This window comes from Mustela erminea, chromosome 5 (assembly GCF_009829155.1).
Source record: "Mustela erminea isolate mMusErm1 chromosome 5, mMusErm1.Pri, whole genome shotgun sequence".
NCBI lineage: Eukaryota > Metazoa > Chordata > Mammalia > Carnivora > Mustelidae > Mustela > Mustela erminea.
The window spans coordinates 17455486-17473341 of NC_045618.1; positions in this window are offsets into that span (position 1 = coordinate 17455486).

A 17856-nucleotide genomic window follows, 5' to 3' on the forward strand; every position below is an offset into this window, starting at 1 on the left:
GAGACATGCTTAAGGCAGCAACTGCCAGGGGAAACACGTAAACCTGCAGGCACTTCCCTCATACTTGGCAATAGTCCTCCCTCCAACATGCGTTACATGCACACATGTGTGTACACACGCATGCACACAGACACCCTTATCTCTCACCCTTTTGTCTACGCTATTTTCTTTCAGACCCGAGTCTATTTAATCAAGGAAGCATGTCAGTGTTTTTTTCTGTTACAAAAGATAGAAGCAGACAATGGGTTCCTGCATCCACAGGAATTTGCTGGAAGAGAAGCCATTTTCTGGCAACTTCTTCTACCAACTGTCTTCCCCCAAACAGTCAACAGTACACTAGTGGGAATATCAGGGAAATAATTAGTTATTACCTTTATTATATAGAGAGTTTTTTGTTTTTTTTGTTTTTTGGGGGTTTTTTTTTTGGAGACAGTGCATACATGAGCGGGGGATGGGGGTGCACAGCAGAGGGAAAGGGAGAGAGAAGCTCAAGCAGAAACCCCACTGAACACAGAGCCCAATGCGGAGCTGGATTGCAGAACCCTGAGGTCATGACCTGAGCCAAAATCAAGAGTTGGATGCTTACCTGACTGAGCCACTCTGGCACCACTTTATATAACATATTTTTATACACTTATTACATTATGTTATATTTTATTTATTATACTTTTAAATAACTATTAAATGAGTAAACTGAAGGTAGTAGATGCAGGGAACTTATCTTTCTTATTTAAAAATAGTTACTGCATGTGGCCACAGTCATAGTCCCCCCGCTCTGCCGCAGCCCCATGTCTATTTAATGACTGAAGGACATAACATCTTCGAAACCAAAGTAACAGTAATGCCACTCATACATATAGAATTTACTGTGTTCTTCACATACACAAATTCACTTTAACTAACATGAAGAGGCCAGGATTTGTTTTTTGTTTTTTTTTTTAATTTTGTACTTTTAATTTTTTTTTATTTTGTCTTTTAATCTACTGAGCGCCTGTGTGATGAGCACTCACACACTATAGGATAGCTTAATTTGTATTTGCTATCACTGCAAATACTCAGACTTGCCTGGACTCGTTTATTCAGTTTATTCAAGTCAAGTATAAAGATTTATGGTCCGTAGTTAATTAGCTTACTTCAAAATACAGCAGGCAAATAGGCGCATACACACACACAGATACACAAATGCTCTGTTACTGGACCGGGGACCTTACCCCACAGGCCAGAGAGCTCATGAACAACACTTGTATTATTGATCCCTTCGGGGACTCAAGAGAGGGCACACTGTCATCGCCAACTCATCCCACTACTAGAGGAACACAAAGGATGAGTCTTCATTTGGGGAGCTGATATAATGACCGGCAAAACTGAGAAAACTCTGGATATCGATATGAGTCCAATACAAGAAAGTATGCAGAATATTTGCTACCGGACAGCCTCACTGCAAATCAGTTTTCGTAGTTCCAAGAGAACTAAGGTTATGGAGAAACAGCTAAATCACTTAAGCACACTATAACATTTTTGTCCTGCCTAAATAAGAACAAATTTAAGATGGCTGTGTATGCGTATTCACAGGAGGGATAGACTATCAAACAAGTCTCTAGTTCTTTATCTTCCTCAGAAGAGGCTCATGTCAAAAATTCCTCGTAAACCTCTTAAGAGAACCCACTTCCACAGAGGTGGACTTAAAAGCAAATCCCAGTATTTATTATTCCATCCTTAATTCAATACCTGGCTCTTTTTAGGGAAATACAGAATGCTGGGTGCCGGGGAAAACTGTAGCAACTGTCTTATCTGACAGTACAAAAAGCCTCGGTAACCTTGTGAGTAGATAACTTATCTTACACACGAATGGCCTGCTGCAGATACCAACAGCTGTTCCTCTAAGAGGGTGGTGGGATCACATCACACGAAAGTGGCGTTTTTTTAAGAAAAAAATTGCAAGGATGCTTGGGTGGCTCAGTCAGTTAAGGGTGTGCCTTTGGCTTGGGTCATGATCCCAGGGTCTTGGAGTCAAGTCCAAAATCAGGCTCCCTGCTCAGTGGGGAGCCTGCTTCTCCCTCTGCCTGCTACTCCCCTTGTTTGTGCTCTCTCTCTCTCTCTCTTTCTCGGGCAAATAAATAAATAAGACCTTAGAAAGTGAACTGCATTGTACTTGAGCCCATCTTAAAACAACAAGCCCCAGAACCATCCTCTGAGCAACAAAGTAAGAACCATGCCTCCTGCCCATGGGAGATGTTTTCAACAGTATCCACATTGAACAAGGGACTCTCTGATGGTCTCCCATTTGCTTCCAGTCACAACACAGAAGTCTCAACAAGGAACAGCTGAATTGGGGGCGGGGGACAGCATGCCTATTAGCCTTCTTCTTTCTCCAGCCTTTCTCCTGCTGTAGACACTAGGTCTTTTACCCTTTAAAATGAGCCTGACTGGTTCCAAGATAAAGGCCCCCAGCTGGTTCCAAAGCAGATGCTGCTGTGAGCTACACCAGGGCTCTTTGTACAAACCCAGTCCGAGCCAGGCATCTGAGCGCCCGCCTTGCTCAGCTAGGGCGTCTCGCTGGCCGTGTGACCCACACGGAGGACTCACCGGATGCTAGGACAGAACCCTGCACCCGACAGCTGCCTTCTTAGCTGAGACCTAGAACCTCAACTCCAACAGCAGCTTCCCCCAGGAAGACAGAGGTGCAAGAAATTCTTCAGACTGAAAAATAAAACAGAAGGGGCTCCTCTCGGCAGAAGATGAGAGTTCCTATACATCAGATAAATTCACTGAGAGGAAATTGTCTGAACCATAGAGATTCTTAACTCTAGGCAACAAACTGAGGGTTGCTGGAGGGGAGGTCGGTGGGAGGATGGCGAAACTGGGTGATGGGCAATACGGAGGTAATGGACACTGGGTGTTCTGTGTAACTGATGAGTCACTAAACTCCACCTTGGCAACTAATCATACACTATCTGTTAATTAATTGAATTTATATTTAAAAAATAATTTAAGAAATAAATGCTTAAAAAAAAAAAGAGGGGGCGCTGGGTGGCTCAGTGGATTAAGCCTCTGCCCTCGGCTCAGGTTGTGATCTCAGGGTTCTGGGATCGAGACCCTCATCGGGCTCTCTGCTCAGCCAGGGAGTTTGCTTCCCCCTCTCTGTGCCTGCCTCTCTGCCTGCTGGTGATCTCTGTCAAGGAAATAAATAAAATCTTTAAAAAAAAAAAAAAAGGAGGAAATTGTCTGTTGGTGTTCATTTTGTGCTTTGCAAGAATTTTTTTTTTTTTTCTACCTGATTTTTGTCAAAGAACTTTATATGTTAAGACCCAGATAGGGGCGCCTGGATGGCTCAGTGGGTTAAAGCCTCTGCCTTCGGCTTGGGTCATGGTCTCGGGGTCCTGGGATCAGGTCCTGCATCGGGCTCTCTGCGCAGCAGGGAGCCTGCTTCCTCCTCTCTCTCTGCCTAACTCTCCGCCTGCTTGTGATCTCTGTCAAATAAATAAATAAATATATTTTTTAAAAAAAGAAAAAAAGACCCAGATAATCCCAAAGCTGGAGACTCACTTTCTACCTAGCCAGGGTCTTAATGGCTCTCTTTCTGTCTAACTCAGTGATTGCCTGACCTCATCCAGGAGACCCGAACTGTCCTGTGTGCCCACCACATTCCCCATGCCCTGGGACCCCTTTCCAGACAGACTGGCAGAATTGGTCACCCTACCTTTACCTCCCCTCCAATCAAGGACAGGCCTGCTCCTTTCCTCACGTCCTAAACACATTGGCTGTGGGCCTTCACTGAGTCACTGTGTCTTATGTCTGAGGCTCCAGCACCAAGATTCTTTTTCCATCACCCAAAAGCTCCTGTGAGAAGTGTTCCCCTAAAGTGAACAAGGATACATGCATGGGGCCTGGAATGCGCAGGGTACTTTGGCCACTGGGATTTGGACTGGAACCCACAGTCCCCACCTCCGCCCATCCCAGTGGCCTCTCCTTCCTCATTCTGCCACGGAGAGTCAGTCTGCCAACAGCCTGCAGTGCTGCTGGGCACAGGGATGGGTTCTGGATCACAGGTCACATCTCTGCCCACAATTTCCTCCCAGGCTTTGAGCTCTGTACACACATATACATGGTCTGAGGCCACATGGTGCCCTGTCTGTCTGCTAGTTTCCTCTGCCATCTCTGTGTGTGTGTGTGTCTCTCTCTCTTCCCCTTTTTCACTTTCAAAGAAATGAGGACCTGATTTCCCAAGAGCTGTGGGGTCCCTTTCTTCCTTTTGCAGTTCCCTCAGCAATGACCTGGGTCCAGCTTGATCTTGGCCCCCCTCATTGTGTGATTACCACATGGGTTAAGTCCTGGGACAAGACAGTATGGGCAGCACGCCAGGAACAACCACAGAGCACAGCAACACAACTTTGCTCAAAGGACATCTGGAGCTCCTCTCTTGAACTTGCCCTTAGAGCCTGTGGTATAGTCATCTCCATCTGTTCACTGGTGAAAAGTCTTTATCCTTTGAGATTGGCATCATTGCTTTGAGACCATCCAAAAGCCATGGAGAAACAAGCTGGAGAGTAAAAACGAATGCCAGGCTGTGGTGGCAATGAGAAAATCGACCAAAGCTGAGGTGAGGGACAGCATTGAGCAGGATGTCCTCATGGGGATGAACCAAATTTTCAAATGGCTGACATATAATACTTTAGTCATACCCCACCTCACCTGTGTGTCCCCAGGTGCTATCAGTCTGTGGCTGTAAATTGGGTCCCATTAAAAATAATAACCCCGTTCTATGTCACTCACCCTGACTCCAACCTGTTCCTCAAAAATCTTCTTACAAAATTCCTCTTCTACTCCCAAGAACCTTCTAGAAGGTTCCATAAATAAGCCCATCCCCTCTAGTCCCTGACATCATCTCTAAATCCCTAAAGGCTTCACAGACCCACAGGAGGTTGATTTTTGCCAAGTGGAGAATGATTCTTATTATTTTGTATTCTTTTTTTTTTTTTCCCAAAACCCCCCAGACATGGCTTCTTGGGCTCCCACCGATTGCCAAGTTTCAGCGAAACGACTGTTTTTGTTATTTGCAGAATTCCCACTCCCAAAGACCCAGGTGAGCAACCTTGGTACTGTGTTGCTGGCAAAGTTCAGGATCCCCACTCCCTTCTTTTTTTTTTTTTTTTTTTATTTATTCATTGGACAGACAGAGATCACAAGTAGGCAGAGAAGCAGGCAGAGAGAGGAGGAAGCAGGCTGAGCCGAGCAGAGAGCCCGATGCGGGGCTCGATCCCAGGACCCTGGGATCATGACCCGAGCCGAAGGCAGAGGCTTAACCCACTGAGCCACATAGGTGCCCCTCCCCACTCCCTTCTGAGGACTAAAGCTCTGAGATGGGACCAGACCTGCCTTCCCCAGCAGTCTCTTACCTCGGGATGAGTCTTTTCCACTCTAGGGGGTTCCCTAACTGTTTCCCATGTATCTGCATCCATCAAAGGGCCCTGGGTCAGAGGTGAGCTGGGGCCCCTCCATTTGGACGGAGATGGGTGGAGTCACAGAAAAGCAGGGCATGCCAGAGTGTGACAGCAGGAGGGACCTCATGGCAGCTCCCAGACAGGCCACCTGCCCCAGACAACCAATGACTCCTTTGAATGAGAGACTGGGCAGAGCGGTCTATGCCAGGTGTCCGTGAACATGCCTACGTGAGACACCCAGACTCCATATGTAGACAGGGAACAGAGGACTGATGCATCTTTCATGAGCCCGTGGGTCACTACCTGTGAGGGCAGGTTGGGGGGTCAAAGGAGTGCACAGGATCACGAAGGAAGAAGGCACCGATGTGCCCACTGGCTTGCTTCGTACTTATCTCGGTTCTCACGGTTCTCTTGGTTCTACTTGGCAGTGGTTGGGGCTCAGTCGAGAAGCAACCAGTCCCCAGTTTGGACAGAATTGTGTTAAATATGTGACCCTCCTAATAAATCTGGCCAGTGTCGCTTTTTCCGGCCTCCTTTTCACATATTTGGTTGGGGTTGAGGGGCTCCATCTGACACATGAGTTTCTCCTATAAAAGCCCTTCATTTGTGTTCAGCACAGACTCAGAAGCCCAGGGAATTTTTATATTTATTACAGAGAGAGGCAAGCATCCATTCTGCCTGTTTCCATTAACACAGACTGGCAATTAATGTGTTTGGTTCAAAAGCCTTCAAACATTTGTACATCCATTTGCACGTTTAAATGGCTCTGTGGAACAGTCAAGCAGGTGGTTAACTATATGTATATTAAATTCATAGAGAAACTGGTAATTTTCAATTATAATTGTCAGTTCACAGTTTACATGATAAGAATTTTTTGAATAGACCCATTAGCTGATTTAGTTAGCCAGGGTTTTTATAAATCATGGTTTATTTGCTTATTCTACTTATAAAGGAGGAATTTTCAGTGTTCTCACATGAATCAATAAATATTTACTTTGGTCTTTATTCTGCCCAAATGCCAAGTTTGACAATGGATGAAATATCATTGGGTTTTCTTAAACAGCTGTTTGAATGCGGCTGCTTTATTAGTTGTTTTGTTTAGTATTATGACTCAGATAATGGTTTAAAAGTTTTATTCATTTGCTATTAATTTGTTTTTTATAAATAAAGTCAAAATAGGGCTGAATCGCAGTTCCTTGTCATTTTACAACATATTGTACTTTCCTGGTAATATGTTTTGACAATAGAAACTTGCAAGCCAATGAAAAGCTGTCCCATTTTTCTAAATGATATCCTTTAAAGCAAAACTCTGAAATATATAGCACTGACTTGTGCATAATAAAATTTGATGATTTTATCACCATGGATAATATTTCCCTTTCCTAGGCAACGGAAATAATTTAAAAGCCTCTCATTTCGCTTTTACAGCACAAAAGGCAACGGGCAGATACCAGTTCTGCATCGAGAAGCTGAATGCCTTCTGGATGTCTCCTTCAAAAGCATGATCAGGCAGGAGCTTCTCAGTCCCGAAGGCATGGAAAGGGGGACAGTGGAGGATTTTCTGGCGAACCCCAATGACTCTTTCTAATTCTCCATATCTGTAGTTGAGTGCAAATACCATCCTTTCCTGCCAGGCTCATCCGTTCTGCCCTGTCCCAGCCATCTGGGCATGAACTCCTCAAGCAATGTAAGAAAACAGGAGGCTCTCCACTTGTTTCCCAGGGGTCCAAAGCAGGTATTTGTTTGCACTAAACAGAAGGCTGTATGACTGGACATGTCCAGTCTTAACAATGTTGACTGATACCTTCAAGACTGGACACTCAGAGGCAAGACTCAAAGAAGACTCTGAGTAACTCAGCTATGGATAGACAGATCCTTAATGAAAGAACACATGAAAAAGAAGTATTTTATCTCTGAAAAACACTACAAACTTTGCATTTTAATAATATTAAGCCTATAATAAGCTGCCACGTGTTTTCAAACAAACATAAACATACTAGCTCTTATAGAAGGAAACTTCTAATGGTTCTCTCTGGCTAGCCCATGCATGAAGCATTCCTTGTGGGCAACATACAGCTTGACTCTGACTGAGGGTAGTTGTCTACTCCATTTACAAAGGTTTGTGAAGCAGTCAGAAGGCATTCACTCTTCATTTGCATGCCCTGAGGTTATTTAGTAGGACTTTGTAAGTGTGAGGCTCTTCTCAAAATACATGTTTACAATTAACCAAAGAACATTTCCTAAAAAAGGAGAAATAAGGAGTCTGTCTTCAACAGAGGAAAATAGATCCAGTGAGAGAATTATCTAAGTGAGAGCCAACAGAATCAGAGACCAGGGCTTTCACTCCTGGATTCCCAAATATACAACCTTTGGCAAATCACTCAACGTCTCTGGGCCTCAGTCTCCTTATCTGAACAATAATAATAACATTACAGTCTCAGTGGTTGTTTAGAGAAATACTTGGGTAACATCTGCAAAGATAGATTCTGTAAAATATGGAGCCATAATGGGTGGTCTGTAAACCTTTGATGAATGTGAAACAGTTATGTCAATCATTTGTTTCAATAATGAGATGAGTTCAATCTGATTTTAGGGAAATGGAATATCCAGTTCCTTCTTCTTCTCTTCCCTGAACACCCGCCTAATACACTACCCAGTAATCCCCCAACTAACCCTCTGTACTTCTCCCATAGAAGTTCTAGGGGGTCTAGTGTAGCCACCACATATGATCCTGGTGGCCAACTCCCACCGAGCGTGCATGGAACTACCACTCAAGAGAAAAGTGGGATCGGTGGGGGGAGGACCTTGGGGAGAGCTGTTTTTCATGTTTCTATAAATGACTTCAGCACTCAGCCTTGAAGGTCAAGGCATTATCAGCAGATGATATGCTATCAGTATTGAGTAGAAAATAAGAAAAAAAATAGCACAAAGGGTCACCTTACAGGCAGCAGTATATCTGTAGGAAAGATTGAAGCTTTTTAAATACATTCTTAACAATGTACCTAGATTTTTTAGATCACTGGAAGTATGATTTTGTGTAGATTAGAAAGTCACCACCCCATTCTTCTCGAGTTTATTGCTGGAAACTTTGGGAAATAAACATCTGGGCATAGGTCAGTCCTTTGGGTAGGTTGGTGCTTGGCAAACCTGAATTTCCATTGGGTTAGTCACTCTGTTGGTTGTAAAAATTTTGTTATTTTTCATTTTTAAAACTATAAAGGATTTCTAGTTTAGGAAATAAGAAAGTACAAACACTTTTAATCAGCACCCAGTTTTTCACTACCCACAAACACTTTTAATCAGCACCCAGTTTTTCACCACCCACAAACACTTTTAATCACCACCCAGTTTTTCACCACCCACATTTTGCTGTATTTACTTTATATGTTTCTGTTTTATATGTTAGACTTCTAACATATTAGATAAAAATCAAAGATCCTATTTCTAGTTTTTGATGGCTTCCCCGCTCACTCCTTCCTACAGAAGACCAGAGTACCAATGTGTGTGACTCTATCTCATTCATGTTTCATGGTCTTACTCTGTCTCCCCCTTAGAAACAATATGGGGTGTGTGTGTGTGTGTGTGTGTGTGTGTGTGTGTGTGTGTTGATGCTACACATTAATGAGGTCGTACTAGTCTATACTTCTTTATCATTCTTTATCATGTTTTCAGGATTTATCTGTGTAGATAGATCAATTTCACTGTATTTCATTGTAGGGATGAATGTGTGTTTGTACTTCGTTGTAGGAATACCTCATGGTGTATTTGAAATGCACATCTTCTAAGACTCCTTATTTCCTACATCCTCACCAATACTTACTATCTGTCCAGTTTTCATTTTATAAAGTGATTCTCCATTATTTTAGTGTCCATTTCCATAGCTACTAGTGAGGTCCAACAACTCTTCATATGTTTATTGGGCTTTATCTTCTGTGAAATTTCTTATTCCTACTCTTTGCCCTTTTTTATTAACTATGTCTTTTTTTCTTATTGATGTGACAAAAACCCAACTTAAAAAATTTGGGTAGAAATTACAGGCACAAGAACAGGGATCAGGACATTTAACAAGATATCTCATGAACAAATATCAACCCATTTTTTTCACTGATCTCATTTTAGCCTAAAGACAATTCTGCAAAGGGATTATCATAATTATCTTTTCAAACATGAGGAATCCAAGGTTCAGAGAACTTAGGAAATTGTGTATGGTTCTCAAAACTAGTTCTGAATAAAGCCCTGGTTTCACAATCTGCAAAGCCTTTACTCTTTTGGTCATCACTACACCCCACCCCCACCCCCAAAGGCTTATGTGTCCAATCGAGACAGAAATGCATGCAATAGTAACAGGCCAATTGGCAGAACCCAAGTGCTGCCTGGCCTGGGAGGGAAGCTACATCTGGAAAGATGTAGGCCAGCCAGTGTGTGAGATGTTAGAGTCACCCTAAGCAGAATGACCCACAGGAAGCTCAGCTTTCTGAAAACAAAAGCAGGCCACTTGTGGGAGCAGTAGTGCCTGAGACGGTTTTAATAGCTGTCCTTGCAAAGAGCTAAGCAGAAAAACAGGAACAACTGCTCTTTGGCTTGAGAAAATGGAAGTTTAGCAAGAGGAAAGTGCAAAGCTCAGCAACACCATTGTGCAGATTAGAAAGCCAGCAGAACTGACCTTTTCAATAAATATCCATTGAATGAGTGTATACATGAAGGTGGAAAAGAAGAAAAATAGATTCGCAACATGGGTAAGGGAGGGTCACTGTAGCAGAGAAGAAAAAGAGAGAAGTCTACTACTGTTCCTTTCAGGACTCCTTTCTTTGTCATGCCTGTTTACCTTTCCATGTCTGCAACGTGGAAAGGGGTCAAAGGGACCTCACCTTTGTTTTGCTTCTCTTACACCCTTGGGCTTCTTCCCATATATCCTCAGCCCATTAAATAGACCTACCCTTTATCTCCTGCCAGGGGGTTTCCAAGAGGACATGGGATATACAGGACAGATGACTGAAACAAACTGACCCATCCTATAGGGAAGGACACCCAGGCCTAGAGACAGCCAGGAATTTGCTCACAGTCACCAAGCACACCACCCTCTCTAGCCGTTCTCTACTGCCAATAACAGACTTTACCTTTAGTTTTTCTGGAATTGAAAGAGACCGACCATTCATATATTGAGAAAAGGAAGCAAATAGGCACCACTGTCTCTCAGATCTTAGGCACAAATTCCTTCTAAAAGGTTCCCCATTAGAATATGGAACCAAGAAGTGATGATGGGGTCACGTGGGGTAGGGAATTCGTCTGATTTACATAGAGGAAACATAAGATAATCCTTCAGAGCTATTCAAGAACGAGGAGGTGACAAAGACTTTTGAGTTCATTGTCTCAGCTGGCCCCCACACGGTGTCCTTGAAACACCCTTTCTCTTTATGCCTGAAGCTCAGGATACCCACAGAGGGCGCATGCCTATCCTGTAGACAGCAGTCTAAAGTTTACACCCCACTTTTGTGGCTTTTTCCAGCTAAGTTCCACTTTTTCCAGCTAAGTTCTTCTCTACATCACACATACAGGAAGACCAATACACAAACCATAGAGAGGTTTGGGGAGAGGTCAGGACCACTGCCGTACTCAAGTTCCCTGAATGCAGTGGCCATTTATTCATTCAATCCATTTGCTTTATTGAGAATCTCTTGTGTGCCAGGCTCTATATGTGAGTGGAGTAGGTGGCGGTTCCCACCCTCATGAAGCTTGATTATTTGTTCTAGGCTTCTCATCTTTTTTATATAAACAAGGTGCGAGACACTTGAACATAAATCTCTCCTTTTCCATCTTCCCAGATGACTGAATTACCACCATGGAAAACACATACTTCTAGCTCTGAGAGCTCCAAAATATGTTTCATAGACCTGGTTAAAGACTGGGGTGCATCAGTACCCAGAGCCCTTTCCCCGCCTTATATTCACAGTATTTCTTATCATTCCAATAAGGCCGTACTTGCGGGTCAAATCATCCATAAAACCAATCATGTAGCGGCGTGGGGTTTGTTAACATTAAATTCAAATGTACTTGAAGAAGAACATAACGCTATTATTAGCTCTTAACTATGCCCACGAGGATTCGAGCTATTTCTCAGACTTGATTATCACAATCCCCTAGGGTACGTGCTGGAAGGAAAGATTCCTGGATACCCCATAAATCTTCTGAATCAGGCCTGCCAAAGGTGGGGGGAGGGGTCTGTGGCAAGGCCTGGATTTTTTTTTTTTTTTTTTTTTTAAGATTTACTTATTTACTTGAAAGAGAGAGAGGGAGAGAGGGAGTTGGGGGAGGAGCAGAGGGAGAGGAAGAGAGAATCTCCAGCAGAGTCCTCCACTAAGTGTGGAGTCAGACATGGGGCTTGATCTCATGACCCCGAGATCATGACCTGAGGTGAAGAGACAGAGAATTAACCAACTAAGCCACCCAGGTGCCCCAGTGAGTCTAGGAGTTTTAAGAAACTTTTGCCTTACACCACTCTTGCCAAGGTAGAAAGGATTCTAGACATTGAATTTGGTTTTTGGAGTTTTGAGGACTACTTGCAAGTAAAACCAAAAGGTGGTCAAAGTGTTTAAGTCAGGAGGATGAGGGGCCTGGACAGGTCATCTATTCAAAGGAAGACAAGGTGGGAGATAAGGAATAGGGAACTGGAGAACGGGGCGAGAAAGAGAAAAAGAGAACTCAGAGGAGGATTCGGGGTGCAAAGAGGTCAGGAGATCAGCTCTGAGACCAACAGTTCAGGTTGGCCCATCACCAGGCTTTTCCAAATATGTATGTTTGTTAGCACAGTACAAGCCAGTTAGACCAGGCACACCTGAACCCCAGCTGCTCATAAACAGAAGGACTTGCTTAATGCCTACTGTTGGCACCACTAGGAACTGGGTCAGCCCTTGATAATACATGGGCGGCCATCTAGCGCTTGTTAAGAAACCTGAGCCCGTCTGTGGCTTTCTCACCGCAAATCTGTTCCTGTTTGGGCAACAGTGGTCAGAAGGTGTTCATGAAGGATTTTGTCCATAATCCTTAAGATCCCTTGCTTGCTTCTTGCACTGATGAGGTTATCAAAAATCCCACTATGGGAGCCCGAGTGGCTCAGCTGGTTAAGTGTCTGATTCTCTGGATTTCGGCTCATGTCATGATCTCAGAGTCTTGGGATCTAGCCTCACGTCGGGCTCCACGCTCAGCAGGGAAACTGCTTGGGAGTCTCTCTTCCTCTCTCCCTGCCCCTCCCCCTGCTTGTGTTCTCTCTCTAAAATAAAAAAATCTTAAAAAAAAAAAATCCCCTTTGTCTCATCCCTGAAATGCCCTTTTAAGTCGAGTAACACTAGATGCTTATCATCCAAGAGCTGTAACTGGTATAAGAATTCCCTGGGTGGCTCAGTGGGTTGAGCCACTGCCTTCGGCTCGGGTCATGGTCTCGGGGTCCTGGGATCGAGCCCCACATCGGGCTCTCTGCTCAGCAGGGAGCCTGTTTCCTCCTCTCTCTCTCTCTCTGCCTGCCTATCTGCCTACTTGTGATCTATCTCTGTCAAATAAATAAATAAAATCTTTAAAAAAAAAAAAAAAAGAATTCCCAAGCTTGACAGCCCTGAGAAATTAGTAAAAATGGACCTTGTTTCATTTTAGGAACAAAAGCAGGGGAAAATCTCAACTAATCAACTTTTTTAAAAAAATGTACTTGTTGCCTGTAGGGCTGCTAAATATAATCTTGGAATATAGAAGGAGAAGGGAAATCTGTTCAGGGAGCCCCAAATTATTCACCCAATTTATTCACCATATTTTACCTTAAATTATTGGCAAATTACAGTAGACACTTCAACAACATGGGTTGGGACTGTGCTCTTAATAAAATACTTTCACTTCTTTATGATTTTCTTAATAACATTTTCATTTATCTATCTTACTTTATTGTAAGAATACAGCATATGATACATATAACATATAAAATATGGGTTAATAGACTATGTTATCTGTAAGGGTTCTGGTCAATAATAGACTATCAGTAGTTAAGTTTTGGGGGAGTCAAAATGATACACAAAATTTCTACTGCCCCAACCCCCACGTTCTTCAAGGGTCAAATGTATGTCCTTACAAAGAATCTCAGTTACCCCTCAGAATGATACGATGAAGTAGAAAGGATCACGCCCAAATTACAGAAGAGAAAATTGAGGTTCAGAGTAGTCACATGACTGGAATGAGCAATGAGACTCTGATCTAAACTCAAGGTTGATATTCTGATTCCAAAGAAAGAGATACACCATGTAATACAACTTGTAAATTTTCCCAAAAGACTAATAAGGGTGTACTAATAAGAGGTATCTCCCAACTTGATCATGAAAGTAGGCAACTTCCCTTATTCATCTTTGCCTCCCTAGGGCCTAACAGAGCTCAGAAAATGTGTGACGAATGAATGAATGGTTTAGCACACGTTCGAACTTTCAATGATTACAACATTGGATGATCTCTAAATGCCATTCCTATGTTTTAAGGCTTTTGATTCTCCTACAGAATCTCCACTTAAGGCTTTACTCCCATTTAATCATTTGCCATCAGGGCTGGAATCTGGAGAACTCTCCCTGGATTTTCCCAAATTCCCAGTTCAGCAATATCTGATTTTTCAAAACATCTTACATTGCATCTCAAAGTCATGTCTCTTGAGACATGAACAGACAACTAAGTAAGGCCACCAGAATGTCTGAGGACCATGGCATTGACAGGCAGACAGTGAGATGAGTCACTATGCTGTGATGTCTGGGCAACTTTGTCAGATAACCAGGTCCCAGGCAAGTGGTGGTTATGGACACCTGAGGGTCAACTACAGGGTTACACCTCAGGTTTTCTCTAGCAAATTCCTTCTCGTGGAGTAAGTCCCTGAAGCTGTTTCTGTATGTGAAACCTAGGCAGAGAGAAACATGGTTCCCTTTCCTTCCCCCCTCCCTCAGTCGCTTACGGAGACCATCCATGGAGGAAAACAAGTTGTTCATAAGAGTGACCCTCCTTTAGGACCTGACAGTTGCAGCCTGACACCTGGGCTTGAGCCCTAGTTCTACCAATTTCCAACTTCATCACTTCTGGCCATTGTTGCCATTTTCCTGAGCCCCAGCCTCCATGGGAATGGATAAATAGAAAAGTGAGGGGTGCCTGGATGGTGCGGTTGCTTAAGCGTCTGCCTTCAGCTCAGGTCATGATCTTGAGGTCCTGGGATCCAGCCCTGAGTCAGTTTTTTACTCAGCAGGGAGTCCACTTGTCTCTCTTGCCCTCCCCAGCTCATGCTTGTGCTCTCTCTCTCTAATACATAAATAAATAAATAAATAAATAAATAAATATTTTAAAAATTAAAAATAATAATAAAGCAGGGATGGAATCAGAGGGGGAATGAGTCATGAGAGACTATGGACTCTGGGGATCAAACTGAGGGTTTTAGAGGGGAGGGGGGTGGGGGGATGGGTTGGCCCAGTGATGGGCATTAAGGAGGGCATGGATTGCGTGGAGCACTGGGTGTTATATGCAGACAACAAATCATGGAACACTACATCAAAAACTAATGATGTACTATATGGTGACATAACATAACATAATAAAAAATTATTAAAATAATAATAATAATAAAAACAGAAAGGTGAGAATGCTACTTTTGTCATTAGGGAGTCATGAAATTTAACAGAAAGACTCTGCCCAGCACCTTATAAGCTTTTGGCAAATGTTAATTATTATTATTGTGGTGCTTTTGGCTCTTAATACCCTTTTATTTTTTAAATTAAATGGAGTATCTGGTGGAGATCTGCTGCTTACCACTTTGATGACATCTGAGTGTATGGGAGACACTTTTGTCCTTCACAGGCTCATAGAATCTAGTGGTCTCAGCCCTCTCCCCCAGAGTGCACCTCTCGCTTTAGACAAGGTGAAGACCCAGAGAGGTGGCATCATCCCGAATCATACTAGTAAGACACCAGGATCAGAATTCAGGTTTCCCGAAGCATCTCTTGTGCTTGCTCTATGATACCATCTTCTCCGCACCTGGTTCACACTCCTTCCTTAGTGTCTAAATGTATATCTCTCTGGAACCCCAAAATACTGTTGCCAGCTGTGGAAACCGCCAAAGGAAAAATTCACATGGCTCTTCAGTCCTCACGTTTAAAAAATTCTCTTACTCTTAAAATCCAAGAAGGAAACTCTTTTCTTAGATTCAGCATAGATTTCTGGTAAGCAAAGCACAAGAAATCAAAAAGGAGAGGTAGTTTCAGTAAGGTCTGGAGCTCCAGAATGTTCACATCTTCTTCCATTGAAAGATCTTGTTTTTAGTGAGATTCTCATCCAATATTTAGACCAAAGAGCTTCATGATGTGACGACATTATTGGGGGGATAAAATTCCTCTGTAGAGATCCTTCGCGGAGATGGACATAAGCACTAGAACTTAAGCATTAGAACTTTTAAATGTCATGCCCCCCTTTCGCAAAGGGCAGTGTATTAGAACACCGCTGTCCTGTAGAGAGGACCCTCAGTTACAGATCTCAGGACCTGAAGGTCCTCTGTCCTTGTATGAAGGTCATGTCTCCATGAAGTCTGGCTTTTCACTACGGCATTTCTACAGCCTAAAGGGGTGTCGATTGGATGGTGGCTGGTAAGAACACTTGCTGCTGTCATTGGTGCTCAGGGGCAAGTTTTTGAATAAAGGACATTCATTAGACTTCTGATTTCTTGATAGAGTTTAGTAAGTCAACAAGAGCAGTAACAGCGATAATGAGAAACAAGCAGGAAGAGCTTGGTCGGCCAAGATGGGGCTCTGTCCTTTATCTGCCGCACCACCCACTTTATTTTCCTGATGTCTTTACAGATCTCTGGAGCATCGTTGTTTGGGTGTCCTGCACCTTCCTGTTTCTGGGTATCACACTATTTCTAGGAATTCGCACGATAAGCAGGTTTTGGAGGAACACCAGCTTGATCCCAGACTTCCCTTTCTCTGGTCATTTCTCAGAATTCAGGTCAGTTTCTATCTGTAGGTCTTCCTGTCACCTGTTCCCAGCTTTTGGCTTTGGTATTCTCCATGGGACACATGGACATTGTCACGGGGCCACCCCCTTCTTATCTCATCGTGGAAGGGGGCCAGCTCCTCTTTCACAGCAGAAGGGATTGCTGTTGAGTCAGGAGACCTGCAGCAACTTCGGGAAGAAGTTATGTTTTGTTTTGTTTTTTAAGATTTTATTTATTTACTTGACAGAGAGAGATCACAAGTAGGCAGAGAGGCAGGCAGAGAGATGGGGGGGGAAGCAGGCTATCTGCTGAGCAGAGAGCCCAGTGTGGGGCTTGATCCCAGGACCCTGGGATCATGACCTGAGGTGAAGGCAGAGGCTTTAACCCACTGAGCCACCCGGGCATCCCAAGAAGTTAAGTCTTAAATAAAGAAAACAAAGACACAGCTGAAAGGCAAGAGACAGAATGGTATTTATGTTAGAAATGGATTCCAATATAAAACAACTCTGTCAGTACCATGGTGTTAACTCAGGGGGTAAAAAAAATGATCCTGTGACCTAGGGGTGACAGAGAGAAGCCTCTCAGAGTCAGATCGCAAATGGGATGGAAGACAAGGTGTGGAAGAAAACAGCAGAGGTTTCTATTTAAAAGGTGACCTTGTTTCCAAGCTTTCAGTAACGGTGTTCTGGTTCAGAATCTCTCATCTCACTGCCCCATCCCTGCCATTTCTGCCTGGAGGCTGCATTTGTTGGCACAAAGTTATTCTCAGCTTCTGGAGCCCAACTACTCATTTGAAAATATCTCTTTCTCTCTGTCCCCCACCCCCTGCTTGTGCATGTGCCTGTGCACGTGTTCTCTCTCTCTCAAATACATAAATATATTTTATTTATTTATTTATTAATAAATATATATTTTAAATAGCATAACTTCTAATGTTTACATTAAATTTAGAAAATACCAAAAAAGTCAACAATCCTACACTTAGATATTTTCATATTTTGTTCATTTAAACTGTGAGGCTAGACATCATTGAGATCCCAGTAGGATCTTAGTCCTATTTTCAATCATTATGCCTTTGTGAACCACTATGCTGGAATCTAGCAGGTTCCTCCTCAACTTAATTTTTATGGCAGCCTAACAGTCCAGACTAAGAATGTACAGGAATTAATTTAGCCAGCACCCTACTCTTGGACATTCAGTGGGTCTCCGATGTTCCTATCACTCCCCCTTTGCTTCTTTTCCTTCACCTTATGAGCATGGGGTGAAGATAAGGAACAGAGCAGATACACGTGTGTGTGAGATCAAGTGTGTAAAGGCCCCAGGACCAGGCATTCCCCAACAACGTCACCACACAGCAGGCCCTTCTTGGCCCTGATGGCCACCTTCCAAGAGTGGCCTCCAACCAAGCATGCTGGGGCTTTGAGT